Source organism: Pleurodeles waltl, chromosome 4_2 (assembly GCF_031143425.1).
Source record: "Pleurodeles waltl isolate 20211129_DDA chromosome 4_2, aPleWal1.hap1.20221129, whole genome shotgun sequence".
In the NCBI taxonomy this organism is placed as follows: Eukaryota; Metazoa; Chordata; class Amphibia; order Caudata; family Salamandridae; genus Pleurodeles; species Pleurodeles waltl.
In genome coordinates this window covers 78,254,848-78,277,696 of record NC_090443.1, presented here as the reverse complement: position 1 = coordinate 78,277,696, position 22,849 = coordinate 78,254,848, and the positions used below count along the sequence as shown (strand labels likewise).

Genomic DNA, 22,849 nt, shown 5'->3' with positions numbered 1-22,849 from the left:
AGCGGAGAGAGTGAAGTCAACGGAAGTGGTGCTAAAAGAATTGGACCCTTCGGTCTTGGCTAATCAAAAACAAATACAACGGCTGGCCGCAGAGGTAAAAACACTATGGCGCCGCGCCAAAGAGGCGGAAGGCAGATCCCGGCGAAACAATGTACGCTTTCTAGGATTCCCTGAAAAGCTAACAGAGCAGAGTACAGAAATATTCTTGGAGCAATGGCTGATCAAGGAGGTGCTAAGTGGGACCCCGTCGAAGTTCTTCTATGTGGAAAGGGTACACAGGGTACCGGGGAGACCCCCGGCCCCGGGTCAGCCACCCAGACCTCTGTTAGCGAGATTCTTAAATTACAGGGACCGCAACCTAATTTTACAGCAATTCTGCAGCAAAGGCCCATTCCGACACGAGGACTCAGAAATTAACGCTTACCCAGACTTCACACAGGAAGTGCAAAGGCAGCGCAACTCATTGGTGAAAGTCAAACAACGGCTCCGTGAGCACAACATTAAATATGCCCTGCTGTTCCCTGCAAAGCTGAGAGTAATATCAGACGAGCGCACCCATGTATTCACTTCCCCCGAGGATGCCTGGACGTGGCTGCATGCCAAAGGCTTGGCGCGACCCCAAACTGGAACAGATGGAGAGGAATGGCTGACCACTCCATTGCGGAAGCGTCCTAAGAAAAGAACCAAGGGTCAGCCCACTGAACAACAGGCAGCTGAGGAAAGGGCAAAAGCCTTGAAAGACACTCCTCTGCACACGCAAAACACCTTTTGAGGTTCTGCGGGAGGCCCCAGGGGACAGCCCAGACTCTGACTCGACCAACTCGGTCTCCACGCTCACAGAATCACTTGCGGGGCCGAAACTCACGCCTCGAGCAGCGGACGAACTGTAGATGAAGGCCGCCGGCCACCTCCCCCCCCCCCCTTCTCCCCTCCCCATCCCCCCCCCCCCCCCCCAATCGAGGGGAATGGCAATTTGGCAAGGAGGTACAGGCTAACTTTACGCGCATCTGCACGATGAAGAATGCTGCTACTGACCACGAGTATCTTTTGACTATTCAACTGCTTCTATCAAAAGTATTGTTTAATGTTATTGGTCATGCGCTCAGGGTGGGGGAGGACAGCCCGGGAGCGCCCAGTTGCACATGCAGTCCATGGCTGCGGAAAGATGTGTGCCCCACATCTGGTTGCTAACATGGCTGCCCCACAGGTATTCACATGGACACAATGTTAGTTAAGTATTAGTGTGTTTGGTAGTTTGATATTAGTTAATAGTTTAGTGTTGGGTGTTGGTAGAAGGAGTGTAGGAGGTACAAACGTTAAGTCAAATTCAAAAGGTCAATACAAAGCACAGGTAATACTGCTAGCGCTGACACACTTGAGGGCACACCTAATCGGGTTGGAGGGGAGACTCGCGTGGACACAGTCAACAGTGTGAAGATGCGTGCAGGTGTTACACACAATGTGAAATGGCGTTAAATGCAAACCTCTCAGTGCATCAATATGATATAATCACGTGGAATGTGAGAGGCCTGGGTGCTCCAAGCAAAAGAATCCAGGTATATGACCGCCTCAGACGTCAGGGCGCACACATAGTTATTCTACAGGAGACACCCTGCCTAGAGCCTGACTTGCGGGAACTATGAGAAAGATGGGGCGGACAAGTGGTGGGCACAACGTACTCTGCATTCGCCAGGGGAGTGCTGATTTGGATAGCAGGCGGGGTTTCCTTTGTCCAAACCTCACAGACAATAGACCAAGGGGGTAGATATGTGGTATTCGAGGGGCACTTAGACGGGAAGCAACTGTCAATAATCGGCATCTATGCCCCCAACAGCGCAATAGTTGAATTTCTGGACACACTCACCCCAGCATTATTAGTAAACCCCGAAGCCCCAGCTATTTGGGGATGCGATTTTAATAGCATCCCGAACGCAGAATTAGACAGGTCAAACATTACCCCGAAAGCAACACTAAATAGAACAGCTAGAAGCCCCTTGCTTGTATAGGCGGCAGATATGAGCATATTTGACTTATGGCGCGCAAAATACCCTCAGCAGAGGGAATACTCATTTTACTCAATACCCCACAAGGTATACACAAGAATAGATATAATGCGGGGGACCCGGGATATCTGCGACCTGACAAATAAGTCAGAATACCTGGCCAAAACACTATCTGACCATTCTCCACTTAACTCTGAACTGGGGCAGGAGACGTTCACAGATCCCCACTTGGCGAATGCAGGGGGAGGCCTCCAGGATCAAGCGTTCAGTGAAGGATTAAATGTAGTGGTGAAGCAGTATTGGGAAATAAATAAGGAATCTACCAGCTCCAGAGCATTAGAATGGGAGGCACACAAGGTCGTAGTTAGAGGGCATTGTATTTCAACCAGCTGGGGAGTCAGGCGCACGTTACACGCGGAAATAAATACGCTAGAAAAGGAACTGTGAGAAATGGAAAAAGCGGTTGCAAATAATGTGATTCCATATACAGTGCTAAAAGAGGTACGGACAAAATATAACGAAGCAGACTTTCGCCTCCGGCGGCACGATCATAAATACCGTTTAATGCGCTTACACACAGAGGGCGATAGGTCTGGCAGGCTGCTGGCGTGGCTCCTCCGCGAAAATCGGCAGCACTCCCCCATCGGGACTATAAAGGGAGACGCAGGCAAAATGTTCACCACGCAGGAAGAGATTAATGGGGAGTTCAGAGAATATTACACAAACTTATACACCAAACGCACAACATGCACACCTCTGCAATTGCGGTCTTTCTTAGAGGGCTCCCCAATGGCGCAATTATCGCTGACAAACAGGCAGATACTAGAGGCTCCATTAACACTGGAAGAAATAGATAGAGCAGTGTTGCGGATTCCCCGAATAAAGCCCCAGGAACAGACGGACTCCCAATAGAATACTACTCCCCCTACTCGACACACTTGAAGCTGCACTTGCTGAAAGTGTTTGAGGAGGCATGGTCTAACAAAACTCTACCTCCAACATTAAGAGAGGCAATGGTGGCGGTCCTCCCTAAACAAGGGCGCAACCCCACCAACGTCAAATCCTACAGGCCATTATCCCTCCTGAACCTAGACTGCAAAATACTAGGCAAAATCTTGGCCAACAGGTTGGCCCCCTTAATACACACTGTGATACATGAAGACCAAAATGGCTTCATCCCAAAACGTAACACCTTCTTAAATATCCGTAGGCTCCTGGGTGTACTGGGGGACACTCCCCGGAGGCTCATGACGAGATGGTACTGTCGTTAGATATTGAGAAGGCATTTGATACCCTGGAGTGGGACTTCTTGTTTGCCACTATGCAGGGCATGGGAATAGGGCCTACCTATATACAATGGGTACAGACACTGTACGCCAAACCACAGGCCAGGGTAAAAACAGGCGGGGTCATATCTGAGAGTTTCCCGATCACAAGAGGCACTAGACAGGGTTGTCCCCTATCCCCCTTCCTGTTTGCCATAGCAATGGAGCCGCTGGCCACCCGAATACGCGCCATGCAAGAGAGATGGGGTGTGGTCAGGAGTGGGCTACACCACAGTATATCACTGTATGCAGATGATGCACTAGTATATGTGCGGAACGTAAACGAGACCATACCCTTAGTAATGTCACTCCTAACCAAGTATGGGGACCTATCGGGACTGGTGGTGAACTGGGATAAATCGTGTATATTTCCGTTAACTAGATGGTCTCCGGCAAGAAAAGAGAATGCCCCGGCTGGCCGCCTGAAATGGTGTTTTGACACATTCAAATACCTGGGGGTGCATATATACCACAAAAATTAGGACCTCAGAGATGGGAACCTAGGGAGAGCACTAGCCTCTATGAAGGGATCGCTACGATTCTGGACCAAACTCCCACTGGCGCAGAGTGGCAGTGGCAAATATGCTGCTGCTGCATAGGTTATTATATTACTTCGCGGCATGCCACTCTGGGTCCCCAGGAGTTTTTTTCAGAGATCTGAACGCAGTTTTACTGCAACTTATATGGGGCGGTGGCAGGATAAGGGTCGCACTCACCACAATGGAGCGCCCGCTCGCTGTGGGTGGGCTGGGGGCTCCCAACTTTGAACTTTACTATGCTGCTGCACAACTACAGTGGATACTGAACTGGCTGCACAGGCCAACACAGGTTGAGTCCATGTGGCTCCGGGCGCGGCTAAATGGGGTACCACTGATCACGTGGTTAACAAACAAAATACCAAGGGGGGAACCTGGCAACCCGTTAATGGCAGTGGCGCACTCGTGCTGGCAAAGATACATACAAAAGGGCCATAAAGCACTTCCATACTCGCCACTCCTCCCATTGGGATTGATCCCGGGTTGGGCTAATGCAGTGGGCCCACACTCACTTAAGACTTGGACCAAGGCCGGAATAACAATAGCTGGGGACTGCTTCGAAGAAGGGAAATTGATGTCATTTGAATCCATTCAAGCCCCCTCAGCAGTGAACCCTGGGCAATTTCTGTCCTACTATGCCATAATTCACCTAATCTAAAAGACGTGGGTGACGGGAGATAGGGAACCCGTGAGCTCTCCCACATTGCACCATATGCTGCAATTTGACGACCAAACAAAAATATTGACAAATGTGTACAAAACTCTGAATAAACCCTCTGAGCTCAATCTGGAGAAAACGAGGGACAGGTGGAATGCAGTCCTCACTGATCTGATTTTGCAAACGGATTGGCCGAAAGCCCTCTATCACACTCGGGGGGGGGGGTATCCAGAAACCCCAGGTTTCGCCACACGCAATTCAATTACACGCACCAAACATATCTATCTCCAGCCAGGATACACACCGCATGTTCCCTGGGTCGACGTCTGCCTGCCCACGGTGTGATGCCTCAGAAGCACACTTCTACCATATGGTATGGGAGTGTGCTCATATATATAGGGAATGGAGAGGAGTGGTAGAAGAGGTAGCGGAATTAACAGGTCTGACACTCGTAGCAGACCCCAAATCCTGCTTGCTAGGGTTGAGAACCAGAGAAAAGAAACACAGACATTTACATAAGTTTGTAGACCTAGCATTCGTGATGTACAAAAGGCTGATTGCGATGAACTGGAAGGCGCCCAGGGCACCTGACCTGAAAGCTTGGCACTCCCTCACACTGCCCTGGACTCGGACAGAATCTCAGGTACTGAGAGAATTAGCACGCGCGGGACAACAACACACGGGAAAGGAAACCTGGGAAACACTGACAGCCCGACTAGAGGCAAAAAACGATTAGAGGCCGCCTTGAATCAGACGGAGATTATGTGCGGGTACTGACCCGGCCAGCACTCACTCAGCGGCAGCTTACCTAAATTATACCTGCAGAACAACACGCGGAAGTGCTGGAGGCCCACACCCTCTCACTAGAGGCCGGTATCATTTATAATTAGCACTCAGGGAGGAACACACAAACAACACGTGCATAACATACACTATCACGCCACACTAAATAATCAGAAATAAGCTTAGCTCCGCTCCTCCAAATACAATTAATAAGTGTTATCAGGGTGCAATATCAATCGGGGCCCCTGAGTCAAGAACATTAGGTGCCACAAAGAACGCTCCTTCAAATCTGCACGGCAGTTAAATATATATACTGTAAACAATATTAAGACCTAAGTTATGTTATATGTATGGTGGGGTTTTTGTTTGTTTGTTACATTGTATATGTATTTTTTGTTTCATATCTTTTGATCCTGTTGTATCCTCCTCTCTTCTGTTGTTGGGCGAGGAAGCATAGATACAACAGATTCACATAATCCTATCAATGTAATCACATATTCATGTTGTATGGATCTGCATTAAAAATTCAATAAAATATATTTTTAAAAAAACAAATACAATGTGTAAGAGTTGTGCAATCTGAAGTTATTGTATACCTTTTACAAATGAGTTTGTGAAAGACCACCTTGATTTAGGATTTTGGTGTATTGGTGATCTAGGCTTGTGGTGACCTAAGCCAATCTTTGTGTCCCCGGTCTCTTCATTATCAAGTAATAGCTTTCAGTGGTTTACTTGTTGTTGCCAATCAAGTTTCCAAGTGGAGTTCCCTCAGCTCTTTGCAAGAGCCTTCAAACTTCCTGAGTGTTTCGCAAGTGCCAAATGTTCAGTCAACACATACTGAATCAGGTCTACAATTTGAAAATTGAAGTGTTTACTGAATATCAGACTGTGTAATTCCTCATTCCTCTAGATGCTAAGAAATGGATATGAACCTACAGCATGTACTGTGTGTTCTCCTGCTATCTGGTGTTGAATCCAGAAGGGTGCAAGCTTTTCTTCAAAGAAGTGCTTCCGTTTTTGAGGTGATACAGAATTACATCCCCCGAAACCTATAATGCACTAGGACACAGACTCAACCTTATGTTTTTTTTTTTTTTTTTTTTTAAATGTTTTCTGGTCCTGTATATTTTGAACTGCACAGTTCAAGGAATTTGGCATTGGGTGGTCTGGGCCAGTTTGTGTGAGAATGACTACCTTGGTTTGAGGTCACTGAAAATGCTCTTTAAAAAGTTTTCCCAGTTGACATTTGAAATTCCCTCATTAGGATCAACATAGGATTTGTAACTTTTGTTTTTGAGGGGACCACTGTGAGAATTTCTGGTTAGTGTGCAAATCTTTGTATTTAAAAATTAATCTGAAGGAATAGGTGATCAGTGTACTACACCCCAGTGGAGCACCAGGACTAAAGTGAGTCTCTGAAGGACTGGCTTGTCCACTTGCTGACATTAATTATGTCTGAGAGTTCAGGCATTCTTGATGTCAGCACGAAACTGAGTCTACCCTGTAGCTGCTTCAACTCCAAAGAGCAAAAAGTTCCAAAACCACAGCGAAAGCGCCCAGGGCAAAGACCACACTGAGAGCTACACTCTACATGGAATACATTTGTAGAAGGGGGACCCTCAGAAGGAATTGCCACTTGTCTCCGTGCTGAAAAAATGTTTCAACACTTAGTTATACTTTGGCCTTGAAAATCAAGAACTTGGGGTAAATTAACTGAGAACCCCGTGCTGCAAAATGGTAGGCAATGTAAAAATACTTTGACCAGGCCATAGGACACACAGTGGCCAAATAATCTTAGTCAGAGCCTCACACAGCAAAGAAAAGTTCAATTTGAGGAGTGTATTTCCGCAGGAAATATGACTTATTCTGTCCCAAAGTAAAAACAAAATAAAAAATTACAGAGCCTTCCACAACCTATCCATTAGTCCCTTTATGGGGATACAGAATCTGAACGGGAATCAACCCTGATCCATTACCACCACCATTCAGAGAACAAGGAGAAATCGGAGCCGGAAGAAGCAATATTTAGTTACCTATAATTCCTGTTATGCTCCAGGGGAATCTTTATTATAATAAGTTTTTAATACTTTATAACAAATATCGTGACAGGCATAATTATACAGTGGTCTCTTGACCCAAATGATGGCACATACACAAATTAATGCAGTCTCTCTGGCCACCCTCAAGGCAGGAGAGGTGTTGTTGGCCAGTCCGTTGGTACAAACCTTGAAGATTGTAGCGAAACAATTAAGGTCAATAAGCGCACAGCATCTGCTGCTATTACAAGAAAGTCTGGCCAGTGCACTGGGGCGCCACGTCAACTTTGGGACGACACACACATTCCCTGAACATCACATGTGCCCCCACCTCTGTTACAGGCAAGTGACAAGTCTGCAACCACACCAGCGCCACTTCCATGACCCCATGGGCACAAAGCCATCCCCAGCATCTACTCTTTCAGGACCCCTTCACTCCATATAATCCCCCCCCCCCCCCCCCAAATCTAGGTCTCTGGCAATTCATCAATAGAAGCCCTTGGGGATACAACACAACCTGTTTTCGAAGGGGCATCATCTGACTCTGAAGCCATCAACTGATTGACCATCTCCTCCCAGCACCCAAGGTCTCTTTTTGCGTTCTCAACAGTTCTGACATGCACAGTCGTATCGCCACCGCCAGGGCACACTCCTGTAGATTCTTTGCCATTTGCCCACCATGAGTGATGCGGCCGCCGTCCAATGCATTGCTATTCGCTGCATGGCCAGCACTAGTCCATGCGCTGCAAAGTATGTGAAGATCTAAACCTCAGCATGAGGGCTCGGGATAAAGCCAAGCAAGCAGAGTCTGGGAGAGTCTTCCATCTGCTAGCCAATCAGCCCTTGAAGCTCTTCAAAGGCTGAACGCCAATAGTCTCTCAGCGACAAGCAGTCCCAGATCATGTGGAGGTAAGTCGTTGTACTAGCAGCACACCGCAGGCATCCTTCACTACGCACAGGGAAGATTCTATATATTCTTTGGGGTTTTAGATAACTGTGGTATAGGTAGTGGAATTTTCTAAGTTTAAACGGCCCATTACTCGCTACTTCTCCAACCTGTGCACATGCTCTATCCCATTCTCGGTCAATCAGTGGGTTATCATCCAAGGTCCATGTCCCATAACAGGGCGCTCGCATCGGGTCCGAAGGCTGGTCCGATTTGATTGTTTGGGGGGGAGGGGGGTTGGGAGAGAATCCCAGTAACCCTTTAGGCCTTGGGTAAACTAAAGTATACAAAAAAAGCAGTGGCTCACGAGGGATAAATCATGTCCTGTTTGGTCTACAATAGTATCTCAATTACCATTGAAATCCAAACATAACATCAACTGTGACTTCAAAAAATTACAAAAACTACTCACGATAGCTGCTGATCTAGTTACTAGTTTATTTTTTCTTATCAGTGTTTACCTCTGATACATTCCTCTAATGGTAGAACTGTTGCATGATGCATCACATTCAGATATATAACACGTGTTTATCTGTTACAAGGATTAATACACTCTCATCATATATTATTATTAGATTAACAGCCCCCAACTTTTTGGGGGATATTCTGGGTCCGTTTTACAGGCAGTCCACATACGTCTGTATATACCCCCCAGTCTGATGACCCAAACCTATTTGTTATGCTTAAATTGGAGTGTTTTATATTATTCCTTTTCATTTCTTGTGGGCTCCTTTTAAAAGGAAAGTTGATGTGTTTCGAGCTGTACAATTTGCGGCCTCCTCAGGACTATATCAGATGAGTGCAACCTTAAAGAAGAACATGAAATTAAAAAAAAAAACTTCTGTCGCTATATGTATCACAATTGGTTCTTAATAATGGGAAAATATATATGAAAGTGCCCAAAAACAAAACAATTTTTCTTTTATTTCCGTGTAAAATTAGCCTTTCTGTTCAAATTAAAAGTATTAGCCATTCACTTATGTGCTCCAAACATAATATCCGTGTCATAATATTCCTAATGGCTCAACTTGAACACAAAACCATTCCCAGTGACTGCATGCCTTTTGTGCATCCGTGAGGTCTTTAAAGTGATTAGGGTGATTAAAGTGATTGAAAAAGATGACCCATTGACGACATGTGCCCCGTGCATTATGCCTCAGTAAAATATATCAAAGGGACGTGGCACCTATACCAGAGGCAGATTCCCTTCAGAAGGATGATTTCGTACGGGTGAGTGACCGGATTCATATCATTAAAAACGATGGACTCTCTCTTTCTGGTCTCAAGCTCAAAACTCTACGGTCTTACAACTGTCCGTATCAGAGTGCACTGTACTCTGTAATAAGTCATCGCAAAACCAACTTTTTGGGTGTATCTGTTGGACAAGGAAAAAGATACTATCAAATGCATCTCATTGCACCTGTGATCGCAGGTGGTCTACGTCTGTGGTAACAAAATCTACCTCTACACATGACAGTCCAAATGAATGGGCCTGTCTTAAACTAGCCGGGTTTTAAGTTCTGCAGCTGTTGCTGTGTAGTCGATCTTCCCAATAGGTAAATTCCTCTTTTGCCCAACGTGCTCCCTTCTCATTAATGGACGTATCTCATACCTGTCAAAACAAAGAATATATTAGACCTCAAAACCTATGTCTCTTGTTAGTAAAAGTGCACCTGAACAACAACTATAAGGTGTTAAACAGTGAAGAGCTCTCTCTCTCTTCCCCCCCACCCCCCCTTTATATGCTTCTTGCGTTGTTTTGAGGTGGGGGGTGGTATGTCAACTTCTTCCGGTTAAGAACCCATGCAACCAGAAGTTGATACCTACGTCTCTAATCATGTGATGTCACTATGAAAAAACTAGACTGTAAGTAGCCTTCAACCCAATGGTGTTGTCAAGGCCAAAGGTGCCAGAGGACAAAATCGATTGAATCTTGGTGCATGTTGTTTCTGTCAGCCATACAAGTGTCCACCTTCATTGTATTTTTGTGTAGACCCTGAGCTATGCTGAATTATAGAGGTACCTAATAGAAATGTTAAAAAAACGGGGCTCACAGCGGGCAATTACATGTTTCTAAACAATCTGCATAAGCTATGCAGAAAGTTATACTTTCACACTATTCCTTTCTATTTACAATGGACCTTCTCTCTGTGTTTTTCTATACATTTTAGCATAAACAGGTTGTATTTTCATATATATCATCATACGTCATACTATGAGACATAAGTATCAGAAAAGCCTCTCATGAGTATATGTTATCATATTCAGCGCAGGCGAATTCCTGTATAAACCATATATAGACACTTCCACAAAGATTGATTGTTTTTTTTATATCAGTTTATAATATATTATAATCCTCTGCTACATCTTCAACATTGATCAAAGCCCAAATTTAATCATGTTCCTTTAGTCCTTGTGTGATAATGTGAAATCTTTCAAGTAAGCAGGCTTCTGTTCTAAGAAGAAAACTCTCAACAGCTTACCTTTTTTTTAAGCGTTATATAGATTACTGTCCAATCTATAAGTTTTGCAGTGTGTCCTGCTGACTCGCAATGTGAGACCAGTGGGGCTCCTTGTGTTTTATATCTTATTCTAGATCGGTATTGTAAGATCCTATTTTTTTACAGCCTGCATGGTTTGTGCGATATATGCCTTTTTTGCAAGGACACTTGATATAATAACCCACATTTTTGGTGTTCCGATTGGACAGTGCATTCTGATGCCACATTTTCCCATTGATCGTTATACTCTTGCTGTTTTTATTGAATTTACATTGCAATTACTGCCCATGTAGTGTCTCTGTGATGGCGGGAATCCTAACAGCTGTGGTAAGGATCTATCTTCTGTTTTTCTCACTGCCATAACCAGATTTTGTTGAAGATTTTTGTCTTTCTTGAATGCAAAGAAAAGTCTCTGGATGTTAAAGGAATTCAATAATTTCACATTTGATTTAACAATTTTCTTTATTTTGTTGGGCATTCGAGATAGTGTAAGCACAGGCATCAGTAGTGTGGCCCTTTTGTCTTACTTAAGAAGTGAGTAGATTCTCTTGTGGTGTGAACTGCGCCTGTTTCATAGTTTTTCACAGGTTTTCTAGGGTATCCCCTCTGCATTAATATATTTCATAGTAATGCACCATTAATTAAGTAGTCTCCTTTTTTTTTTTTTCAAATTTGACAATTGCCGTGGATTCTTAAGAATTGCCCATATTGCAAATTCTCTTTCAGTGGTTTTGGATGACTATTCGTGAAATGCAATGCAGTGTTTTTATCTGTAGATTTTGTGTATAAATTGACTAAAGGTTTGTCTTCTACGAAAATCCACATATCCCCAAAAATTCAATCAATCTTTATTGTATGTCATAGTAAATGTGAGGTCAGCCAGCGTACCATTTAACCATTCTTGTGATTCTGTAAGTGTATTCTCGTGGCCATTCCTAATAAGGAAAACATCATCAGTATATTGATACCAGGATATGATATGAAAATATTTGCAATTTCTGGTGGAAAGGCACAGGCCATGCCTACTTTTTCATTCTCTAGGAATAGCTCTTCTTTGAACATGAAAACGCTTATTTGTGTGGCACAGTGTAGCTAGTTCTATAAGAAATTCAATGGGCACCTAATGTGGTGGTGATCTTTTTATTTAAAGTATCTTTAATCACTGCCAATGCTTCATCTTGGGGGGACATTTGAGTACAGTGACTCAATATCTAAAGTAACCAGAATATCTTGTAAGGGATCAAATGGTTTGTTTTCATAAATATCAATGAAGTGCATTGAATCTTTTATGAACGCCTTTGTTTCCACTAAAAACAGTTTTAAAAAAAATCAAAAATACAAAGGTCTGTTTAGCCAGTGGTTCCAAGATAGATCCAGAGCCTGATGTAAATTGGGCGCCCAGGTGGATTAACCACACTTTTGTGAATTTTAGGTAGTGTGTAAAATACTGGTGTTCTTGGATTAATCTTATTTAGATTGTCCCATTCTTTATCACTAATCCACTCATTAGTTAATGTTGTTTTAGTAATCTCTGCGATTTTACGTTTTAAACTATACAGTGGGGTTAATCTATAATTTATAGTAAGTATTGCTGTTGTTCAATTGTCTCATCACCTTGTTATCTTATTTTGTACTGTCAGTTGTCACTATTCCACCACCCACCTTTTCTGCTGACTTGATGATCAGTTGGGGGTTTGTGGATAGGGAGCCTAATGCTTGCTCCTCCACTTTCGTCATGTTTTTCTTGAGGAAGTGATGTCTCTGGTATAATGAATCAGTGTCTTTCAATATTGTCTCCTCAAACATCAAGACTTTTGGGGGCATATCTTTTGTTGGAGGACACAAAAATGACTTGCTTTTTAGGACCGTAATACTATGATTGTTACTATCTTATCCGCAAAATGTATATTTGTAGTCTGATCTTTCTTAGCAATTGAAGTATTTCCACTTTGGAACCAACTTGATTTTGGTTTCTATCTGGTACTAATGAAAGTCCTTTAGATAGTAGGGGTAACTCAGCTTCCATAAAATTTTGTTGGGATTAGTTGTGAATAGGTATTTCAGGGTTTACCATTGGTAAATTTTCCAGCATGTTTGTATCTCTCCTGGGAATGTGACTCTGCCTCTTCCCCTTCCTCGACCTCTATTGCTCCTGCCTCTTCTTCCTCCTCTCGCTAAAAAAGTATGTTGTTCAGACTGATCACTGGTCTCTCTTTGTGCCGTTAGGCTCGTATCAGTACTGGAGACTGATGATGATTCTGAAAAGGTGATGAATTGTCGTCCAGGCATAGCATAAGGTGGAATATTTGGGGTATTTACGGGGCTAGATTTATAGAACTCATCTTTTAGGTATGGATATGTTGTATCTACACAGTAGTTTTTATTTTATATCCCTTGCAACTGTAGCTGATTTTTTATTGATAGTAGATGTTTTGAACTCTGTTTTTTTGACCTTGTCAATTAATTTCCTGGCTTCTAGTAAAGATTCGTCCCCCAGTATGTTTTTCTAATTCCTCATTTTCATTTAGTTCTTGTTCATTTATTTTCAATGCAGTTTCTATGGAGAGAGTGAACCAATCTCTCGAGCGTTTGGTGCCCATTGCGCTGAATTGTGTGAAGTAGTTTTTGTCACCCGTAAAAATGACTGGAATGTTTTTGACTTGTAATCTCCACGGAATAATTTGTTTTTTCTTTAGGCGTTTACGTTTTTCAATGTTTTCAAGTTTATTATTAGATGATACCTCTTTATTGCCTCTAAACAGTGACAGATTGTCTAACAGTTTGGAAATGTGTTCATCTGTATAGCTTATGGTTAAGGGTTCTTACATGTTCTGATGGGAAACCTCACAATAGTCTTCCATAAAAATCAACGTAAACAATATTTAGGGGCTTGTTTTGACCATGAGCATCAGTTATTGGGTAATTTATGAAAAATTACGCACAAATGCGTTCTAACTCTTTTACCTTCAATAAATGAAGACTCCCTCATCCGGGGAGTATCCCACACACCTTGACAAGGTGCAGTCACATACTGTATGCAGCGTGGGTGGGGGGGGGGGTTAATCCTAGTACCGCTTTAGATGTTGGGTAAAATAAAGTATACGGGAAAAAGCAGTAGCCTACAAGGTATACATTATATGTCCTCTGAGGTCTACAATAGTATTTTATTTACTATTGGAATCCAAGCAAAGTATCAACTAAGACTTGAAAATAATAACAAAAACTACTCAAGATAGCTGCTCATCTGGTTACTACTTACACTTTATTTTTTGTTATAAAACAGTGTCTACCTCTGACATGTTCCTCTAATGGTTAAACTGTTGCATGATGCATCACATTCGGATATAGAACAAATGTTTAGCTGTTACAAGGATTAATACACTCTTTCCTCGTATATTAATATTGGATTAACAGCCAACAACTTTTTTTGTATATTCTGGATCCGTTTTACAGGTAGTCCACATATGTCTATAAATACCACCCAATCAGATGACCCAAGCCTATTTGTTGTTATGCTTAGATTGGAGTGTTTTATGATTATTCTGTTTCATTTCTTGTGGGCTCCTTTCAAAAGGAAAGTTGATGTGTTTCGGCCTGTGCAGTTTCTGGCCTCAGGACTGGATCAGGTGAGTGCAACCTTAAAGAAGAACATGACATAAACAAAATATTCTGTTATCTGTATCACAATTGGTTCTTAATAATTAGAATATATATATGAGAGTGCCCAAAAAACAAAATAAAATTATTTTATTTCTGGTAAAATTAGCTTGCCAGACTCTACTTTATAATTGAAAGTATCAGCCGTTTTCTTATGTGCTCCAAACATAATATCTGTGCGATATTTATAATAGCTCATCTTGAAAACAAAAACATTACCAGTAACCGCACGCGTTTCGTGCATCTGTGAGGTCTTTAAAGTGATTAAGGTGATTAAATTGATTGGAAAACACGATCCAGTGACTGCATGCGTCCCCTGCAATATGCCTAAAAAAAATATATCAAAGGGATGCAGCACTTATTATTGAGGCCGGATCCCTTTTGAAGGATGATCTGATACGGGTGCGTGACTGGTTTCATATCACTAAAAACGATGGCCTCTCTCTTTCTGGTCTTGAGGTCATACCTGTGCAGGCTTACAACTGTCCGTTTCTGAGGGTATTGGACTCTGTAATCAGTCGCCGCAAAACCAACTTAGTTGGTGTATCTATTGGACAAGGAAAAAACTTACTGTCAAATGCATCCCATTCTACCAGTTATGCATGCAGCCATAAGATTAGGATACCATGTAGAGGATGAGACTTTCATTATAATCATATGTGCTGAATTGTCTTGCCCACATGCAGGATCCCAGAGCACTTAAAAAAAAAAAAAAAAAAAAACTAGAATTATCCTATTGACCTGAAAACATTTTCACAAACTTGTTTAAAGAATGGTTGAGTGCAGCTAGGGACGCTTAAGTCTAAAAAGGCCACAGCCTGAAAGACTGGTAAAACTTGCTTCTCCTTTAAGAAAGCACATACCACCAGTACCCCATCATGCCTTGTGAATGGCAGTTAATCAAGTGTTTTTTTACAGAGATGCAGGCTCATGTTAGAACTGATTATAATTACCTTTGCTTTTCCTCCAGAGAGGAGGGAGAATTGCTTATGACTTTAATTAATATTACTCTGGAGGAGTGCTAGGATTACAAGCAAGTAACTATCTCTTCTCCTCCAGCAGATCTTCATTATTTGTCATAAGCACTGAATAAATAGCAACCCTGTTCCCAAGAAAGGTGGGGGAAATGCAAAATCAAATGAATAAAACCTCTCACACAACTAACATGCAGAAAGGATTTTGCAGATGTTCTTTGTCCAGTAAACTTTGGCTCTGGAATCTGAATCAGGACAGTAAGGTCCTGTGAAAGTGTGCAGAAACCTCCAGGGGTGGCAGCTTTACAGCTGTTCATAATGGACACGTTTCTCAGTAATGTTGCAGTAGCAGTACTGAGTCTACTCAGATGGATTAGTAGCCTTTCTGTAACAAACGGGAATGTTGAACACAATCCATGGACTGTATGAATGTGACTAACACTGTTATTACTAGGCCATAGTTTACAGACAGATGGGTATTCTTCCTAATGCCTTTGGTCTTATCTAAGTCGAATGTTGGAAACCTTTTCACAACCAGTGACTGCAAGGCCTTTTGAACTGGAGAAGATGGGTTCTGGAAACAAAATGGTAGAGAAACTGGCTGATTAATGTGGAAATCACACATGACCTTAGAAGAACCTTAGGAGGGAAACTCTGTGAAAGGTGCACAAATGAAGCCTCAGGAATCTGTTCAAACTGGATACACATTTGTATTGATAAAACTATGTTCAGCTCCCAGGGAGGATACGTTCTCCTTAGGAGAGTACACTCTGTATTAAGACGTTCTACAAAGTAATTTACAACAGGGATCTTGAATAAGAGGTTTGTGAAGGATTTTTTCCTGTAAGTGGTAATGGCTGCTAGATGTATCATACCACAGGAGAACAGTTGCTTGGATATTGCTAATTCTAGAAGGTGTGAAACTATCACTTGTTCTTGACATCTGTTAGCGTCAAAGTCCTTCTTTTGGCACCAAATAGATAACCTCTTCTATTTAACCCCTTCGCTGCTAGGCCTTTTCCCCTCCTGAGCCGAGCCTTTTTTGTCTATTTGGTGCAGTTCGCGCTTAGGCCCTCATATATCTTTTTCTCCACATAAGCTACCCATGCCAAATTTGCGTCCTTTTTTTCCAACGTCCTAGGGATTCTAGAGTTACCCAGACTTTGTGGGTTCCCCTGAAGGAGGCTGAGAAATTAGCCAAAAAACAGCATAATTTTCGTTTTTTTTTTTTTTAAATGGTAAAAAAAAAAAGAAAAGGGCTGCAGAAGAAGGCTCATGGTTGTTTCCCTGAAAATGGCATCAACAAAGGGTTTGCAGTGGTAAACTCACATTCTTCCCAGCTTTCAGGAACAGGCATACTTGAATTAGAAAACCCAATTTTTCAACACAATTTTGACATTTTACTGGGACATACCCCATTTTTGCAAATTTTTGTGCTTTCAGCCTCCTTCCAGTTAGTGACAGAAATGGGTGAGAAACCAATGCTGGATCCCAGAAAGCTAAACATTTCTGAAAAGTAGACAAGATTGGTAATTCAGCAAAGTGTTTTCTACAGAAAATAACAGCTGAAATAAAAGAATATTGAAATTGAGGTAAAAAAACCAGCCATTTCTCCACGTTTCACTCTAACTTTTTCCTACGATGTCACATTTTTTAAAGCAATATATCGTTACGTCTGCTTGACTCTTCTGGTTGCTGGGATATATAGTGCTTGTAGGTTCATCAAGAACCCTAGGTACCCAGAGCCAATAAATGAGCTGCACCTTGCCATGGGTTTTCATTATACACTGGGTATACAGCAATTCATTTGCTAAAATATAAAAAGTGAGAAATAGGTATCAGGAAAACCTTTGTATTTCCAAAATGGCCACAAGATAAGGTGTTGAGAAACAGTGGTTATTTGCACATCTCTGAATTCCTGGGTGCCCGTACTAGCATGTGAATTACAGGGCATTTCTCAAATAGACGTCTTTTTTTCAAACTGTCTTACATTTGGAAGGAAAATATGTAGAGAAAGACAAGGGGCAATAACACTTGTTTTACTATTGTGTTCCCCCAAGTCCCCCGATAAAAATGGTACCTCACTTGCATGGGTAGCCCTATTGCTCGCGACAGGAAACACAAAATGGACACATCACATTTTCACAAAGAAAAGAGCTGTTTTTTTGCAAAGTGCCTAGCTGTGGATTTTGGCCTCTAGCTCAGCTGGCACCTAGGGAAACCTAGCTAAACTGCACAGTTTTGAAAACTAGGCACCTAGGGGAATCCAAGATGGGGTGACTTGTGGGGCTTTGACCAGGTTCTGTTACCCAGAATCCTTTGCAAACCTCAAAATTTGGCCAAAAAAACACATTTTCCTCTCATTTCGGTGACAAAGTTCTGGAATCTGAGAGGAGCCACAAATTTCCTTCCACCCAGCATTCCCCCAAGTCTCCCGATAAAAATGATACCTCACTTGTGTGGTCGCCCAGGTGCCTGCAACAGAAAAATGGCAACAACCTGTAGAGATTGAAGGGGATAGCACAGCGAGTTGATAAGCACATATTTTTTCTTTTACACATATTTTAGGCTGACTCTGCATTGGGGACCCACGTAAGTGAGGTATCATTTTACTTGGGAGACTGAGGGGAACGCTGGGTGGTAGGAAAACTGTGCCACAGCGGTGATCCTACAAAGAAAAGTGAGGAAAATATGCTTCTTTTAAGCAAATTTTAAGGGTTGCAGAGGAATCTGGGTAAGAAAATTTTGGGGAATCCAGGCAAGCCATACCTCCTTGGACTCCTTGGGGTGTCTATTTTTAAAAGATGTCTGGGTTTGGTAGGTTTCCCTAGATGAAGGCTGCACCCGGGACCAAAAACAAAGGTGCCCGCAAAGATAGTTTTGCAATAGAACATCACATACTTATGTGATGTTTCAAACACTAAAATTGTGAAAAGAAACGCACTTAGGTTATTTAACAAAAAAAAAAAACCTCACCCACCAACCAAGTTGGTGGCATGCTTCATCATCGGGGTCCCACCCGAGACACCTAGCGTGTCACAGGTGTGCTGCAACGCCTGATTACAGCTGACCAAGTTGTCATTTTTACCAAACATACTGGTTGGATTTGGCACAAGGGTGAGTGATGGTTCAGTGGATCAAATTTTATTTACAAGAGATTTCCCCAAAATGAAATGCACTGTTAATAACTGAAAGGCCAAAAAACAGAACCAGTGACTCACAGCTTGTGAGCTGTAAAGCCATGACAAGGCACCAACCGCTTTACAGTCCATTCACACACCTTTCACACATGACATGCACAAGACCATTCATGCCGCCAGCCACGGGCCCAGCACATTACAACACTCGCATCGACAGACAGCACCACTCAAGAGCCCATCACTTACATATGCCTACATGCCTGATATAGCAATCACACCAGCTGATGGGAGTGTGTGGACTGGCGTTTGGCTGGCAGTGTGTTCAGTAGCCAACAGCAAGTCAGTATGTACACCGTCAGCCAAGCGCCACTCCACACACAATGGCATCACTTTTTTTGTTGTTTTAAAAACAAAGAAACCACTAACTATTTAGAAATAATTACAAAACTACAAACACAAAAGCTCTAACTATGTACATGACAGAAATGGCAACCATGAAACTGAATACATGAAAATATAAAACAGGCAGTTTACACTCATGGCAGTTCCCAGTAATTCTTCTGGGTGTGGTAATTCTTGAAACAACCACCCACACACAGCCCAGGCTTTGAAGGACAATCTGGGCAGTACATTCGAGTCTCCCTCCAGATAACTCTTCGAGCACAGACTCTACATTTCTTAGCTGGAAAGTCTTTTTTGGGCATGGGAGGAATGTGCTAAGCAAAGTGGCGATCTTTCAATCTAGCCACATCCTCCAGCACTGCTTCTCTAGGAACTCTTGCCTGTTCCACCACAGTAAGGCTCTGTATCATTAACTCCTGAAATTTCACAAATGTTATCTTTGACTCTGGAGACCTATCCTTAAACACAATAAAAGCATTAAAAGTTGCCAAGTGGAAGAGGTGAATTGCTAACTTCTTATACCAAACGTAAGATTTATGAATAGTAGTATAAGGTTCCAACCTCTGATCAACTCTATCTACATCTCCCATGTGCCTATTATAATCTAAGATGCACACCGGTTTGCACACTTCAGCAACCTGGCCCCAAACAGTCATGGGGGAAGTACTCTCATCATGGATGGTACTTAGCATGTAGACATCCCTCCTGTCTGAAAATTTCAAAGCTAGCAGCTCATCATTCCGCAAGGCACTGCACTGTCCCCTCAAGTTTTTTTTTTAACAGACAAGCACCCTTGGATAGCCTTTCCGGTTACAACGGATCAATACTGGAATCCCTACCAGTGTAGACACAGAAACTATACACACATCCTGTACTACTTTGAGACAGCATATACAATTTAATTCTATATCGTGCCCTCCTGCTAGGAATATACTTCCTAAAATCCAAACGACCCATGAAGAGGACCAAAGACTAGTCCACAGCTATTTCTTTGCCTGGAACATAGACCTCTGAAAAACAATCTACAAAATGATCAAGGACAGGCCTAATCTTAAAAAGACGGTCAGAATCAGGGTGATCTTGTGGCAAGTCTAAAACATTGTCAACAAAATTCAGCATTCTAAGAAGAAGCCAATACCGACTACGAATCATGGTTGCAGGAAATTTAGCTGTTGCTATCAAGGGTTTAGTAGACCAGTAAGCCAGTGACAGCTAACTTATCAACCCCATCAAAAGAGTCAAACCCAAAAACCTTTTCATCTCCTCTGAATTTGTGGGAATCCACTGGGTATCTCTAGAGTGTGGCATAAGTCTAGCAGCGTTGTCCCTCAAATACTGCTCCCCATACAAATTAGTCTGCTCAACAATCTCTTCCAAAAACACATCGTCCATAAACAACTCAAAGAAATTGACAGGCAAAAAGTTATCCGTATTGACTCTACACCCCTGGAGACCAGTAAAGGCAGGCAACTCTGGTTGGTCCCTGTTTGGGGCAACCCAGAGTTCATGTCTCCTAACGGGAAACCTTTCAGCCCCAAGTTGCTGCACTAATGGCACATCAGTGTCCTCCTCTAAAAGAGGCCCTCCATCTGCACTGAGAGGGGCTTCCTCATCAGAAGATTCCTCTCCAACAGAAAATTCACTGCCAGAATCTCTCACTTCCTCCTCTGCCTCAGATGCAGAGTCCGTCTCATAAACAAGATCAGACAATGACTCAAAAGCATACCAACCACCTGCTGAGCGGTCATCCTGCGGCTAGCCATGATCTTTCCTACAAAAAAGTAACTGGACAAATACACGACCAACAACCAGCACTGTGTAAGATAAGTAATAAAGTGTAGCTTTATCAATAAGAGTTATAAACTCAAAAACTATACCGCTCACTTGCCTGAAAAAGCTTGACTCACCAGCAACTACTCTGCACAGACACAGCAATCACCAGTGATATCCCACTAAAAAGAAAGAAAGAAAGAAAAGAAAATTAGAAATGACAACACAAATATCATTGTGCACAAATCGAAGGACAATTTCACACACAATCCAGCATTTAGTACACCACCTACAAACATGTCATTCATGCATGTCAACAATACTCCTTTGGAGTAAATTGTTTTTACTTACCTAAAACATGCAACTATGCAAACCACAGGCCAACCACTGCCAAAACCGCAAGGAGCCACAGCAAAGAAAGCAAAAGCTTTGAACTAGAACAAAAAGGAGATTTTTTTTTTTTATCACAAATGCAAATACTTCGCCAGTTGACAAACAGCACTCCATCAAGCATTTAGAAATTGGTGCCTAAGGGGATTCTTCCCCCCAATAGGGGCAGATGGGCCTACTAAAAAATACGCCTATCTGCCCCAAGGGGGGCAGAAAATAACTTTAGTAATGTGTCCTCATTGGGTGCGACCCTTCGCGAAGGAGCCACCCCCAAACAAAAAATCTATATATATCTATATCTATATATATCTATATCTATATATATCTATATCTATATATATCTATATATATCTATATATATATATCTATATATATATCTATATCTATCTCTCTCTCTCTCTCTCTCTCTCTTTCTCTCTCTCTTTTTTTTTTTCCTGGTGCCTAAGTGGCTTCTGCCCCCCCTTGGGGGCAATGGGCCTAAAACAAATAGGCCGATCTGCCCCCAAGGGGGGCAGAAATGGCCATAAAACACATGCCCCCCAAAGGGGAGCGACCCTTGCCCAAGGGCCCTCCTCCCCCCCCATCCACTAAACACACACTATCCTGGTGGCTAAGTGGCTTCTGCCCCCCTTGGGGCCAGATGGGCCTAAAAGATAGACTGATCTGCCCCCAAGGGGGGCAGAAATGGCCAACAGTTCTATGCCCCCTTGGGGGGGGGGGGGGCGCCCCTTGCCCAAGGGGGCACCCCCCCTCATAAATAAACATTTAAACAAATATCTGTGGTGTTCTAGTGGTTTCTGTCCCCCCCTTGGGGGCAGGTCAGCCTAAAAATAATAGGCCGATCTGTCCCCAAGGGGAGGCAGAAAAGGCCATAGTACACATGGCCCCAAAGGGGAGCGACCCTCCCATCCACTAAACACACACACTATCCCTGGTGGCTAAGTGGCTTCTGCTCCCCTTGGTGGCAGATGGGCCTAAAAAAAAATAGGCTGATCTGCCCCCAAGGGGGGCAGAAATGGCCAACAGTTCCATGCCCCCCCCACATGAATAAATATATAAACAAACATCCCTGGCATTCTAGTGGTTTCTGACCCCCTTGGGGGCAGATCATCCTAAAAATAATAGGACGATCTGCCCCCAAAGGGGGCAGAAATGGCCATAGAATACATGCCCCCGCAGGGGAGTGACCCTTGCCCCAGGGGCCCCTCCCCGACACAGAAACAATGAAAATAAACATTAAAAAACAATCCCTGGCGTCTAGTGGGCATTTCTGCTGCCCGATCGCAATGCGTTCGGGCACAGGAATGCTCAAAGAGACACCAGGGGAAAGGAAAATCCTTTCATTTCCTCCGATGCCTCTTTGTTTCACAGTCCCCCACCCGCCGGAGGAGAAACTTACCGGTTTCTCTGATCGTGCACTGGAAGCAAATGGCTGTACCCTGTAATGATGTTGGCGCGCGATCGCAAGCTGACGTCATTGGGGGGTGGGGGGAGGACTTTCCCTTCCATTCCTGCCTTGGGGGGAGTGGGAGGGAAGCCCACGGAAGGAGCGCTAGCGCTCCCTCCGAGCTCCATGCTCAGGATGTAATGGTTACGTCCCCGGCACTGGAGCACTGTGCCGGTGGACGTAACCATTACGTTCCCAGCACAGAAGGGGCTAAATGAATAGGACATTCTTCTTTTAAGCCTAAGTTACCATATTGCAAAGGTTCAGGAGCCACGCTGCCA

The 22,849-nt window shown here is 43.2% G+C and overlaps 1 protein-coding gene across 2 annotated transcripts in view; it reads left to right on the top strand.

Moving 5' to 3' along the window:
* Positions 1–22,849, top strand: part of NEMP1 (nuclear envelope integral membrane protein 1) — a 289,952-nt gene that overhangs the window by 202,131 nt on the left and 64,972 nt on the right. The window lies entirely within an intron of this gene.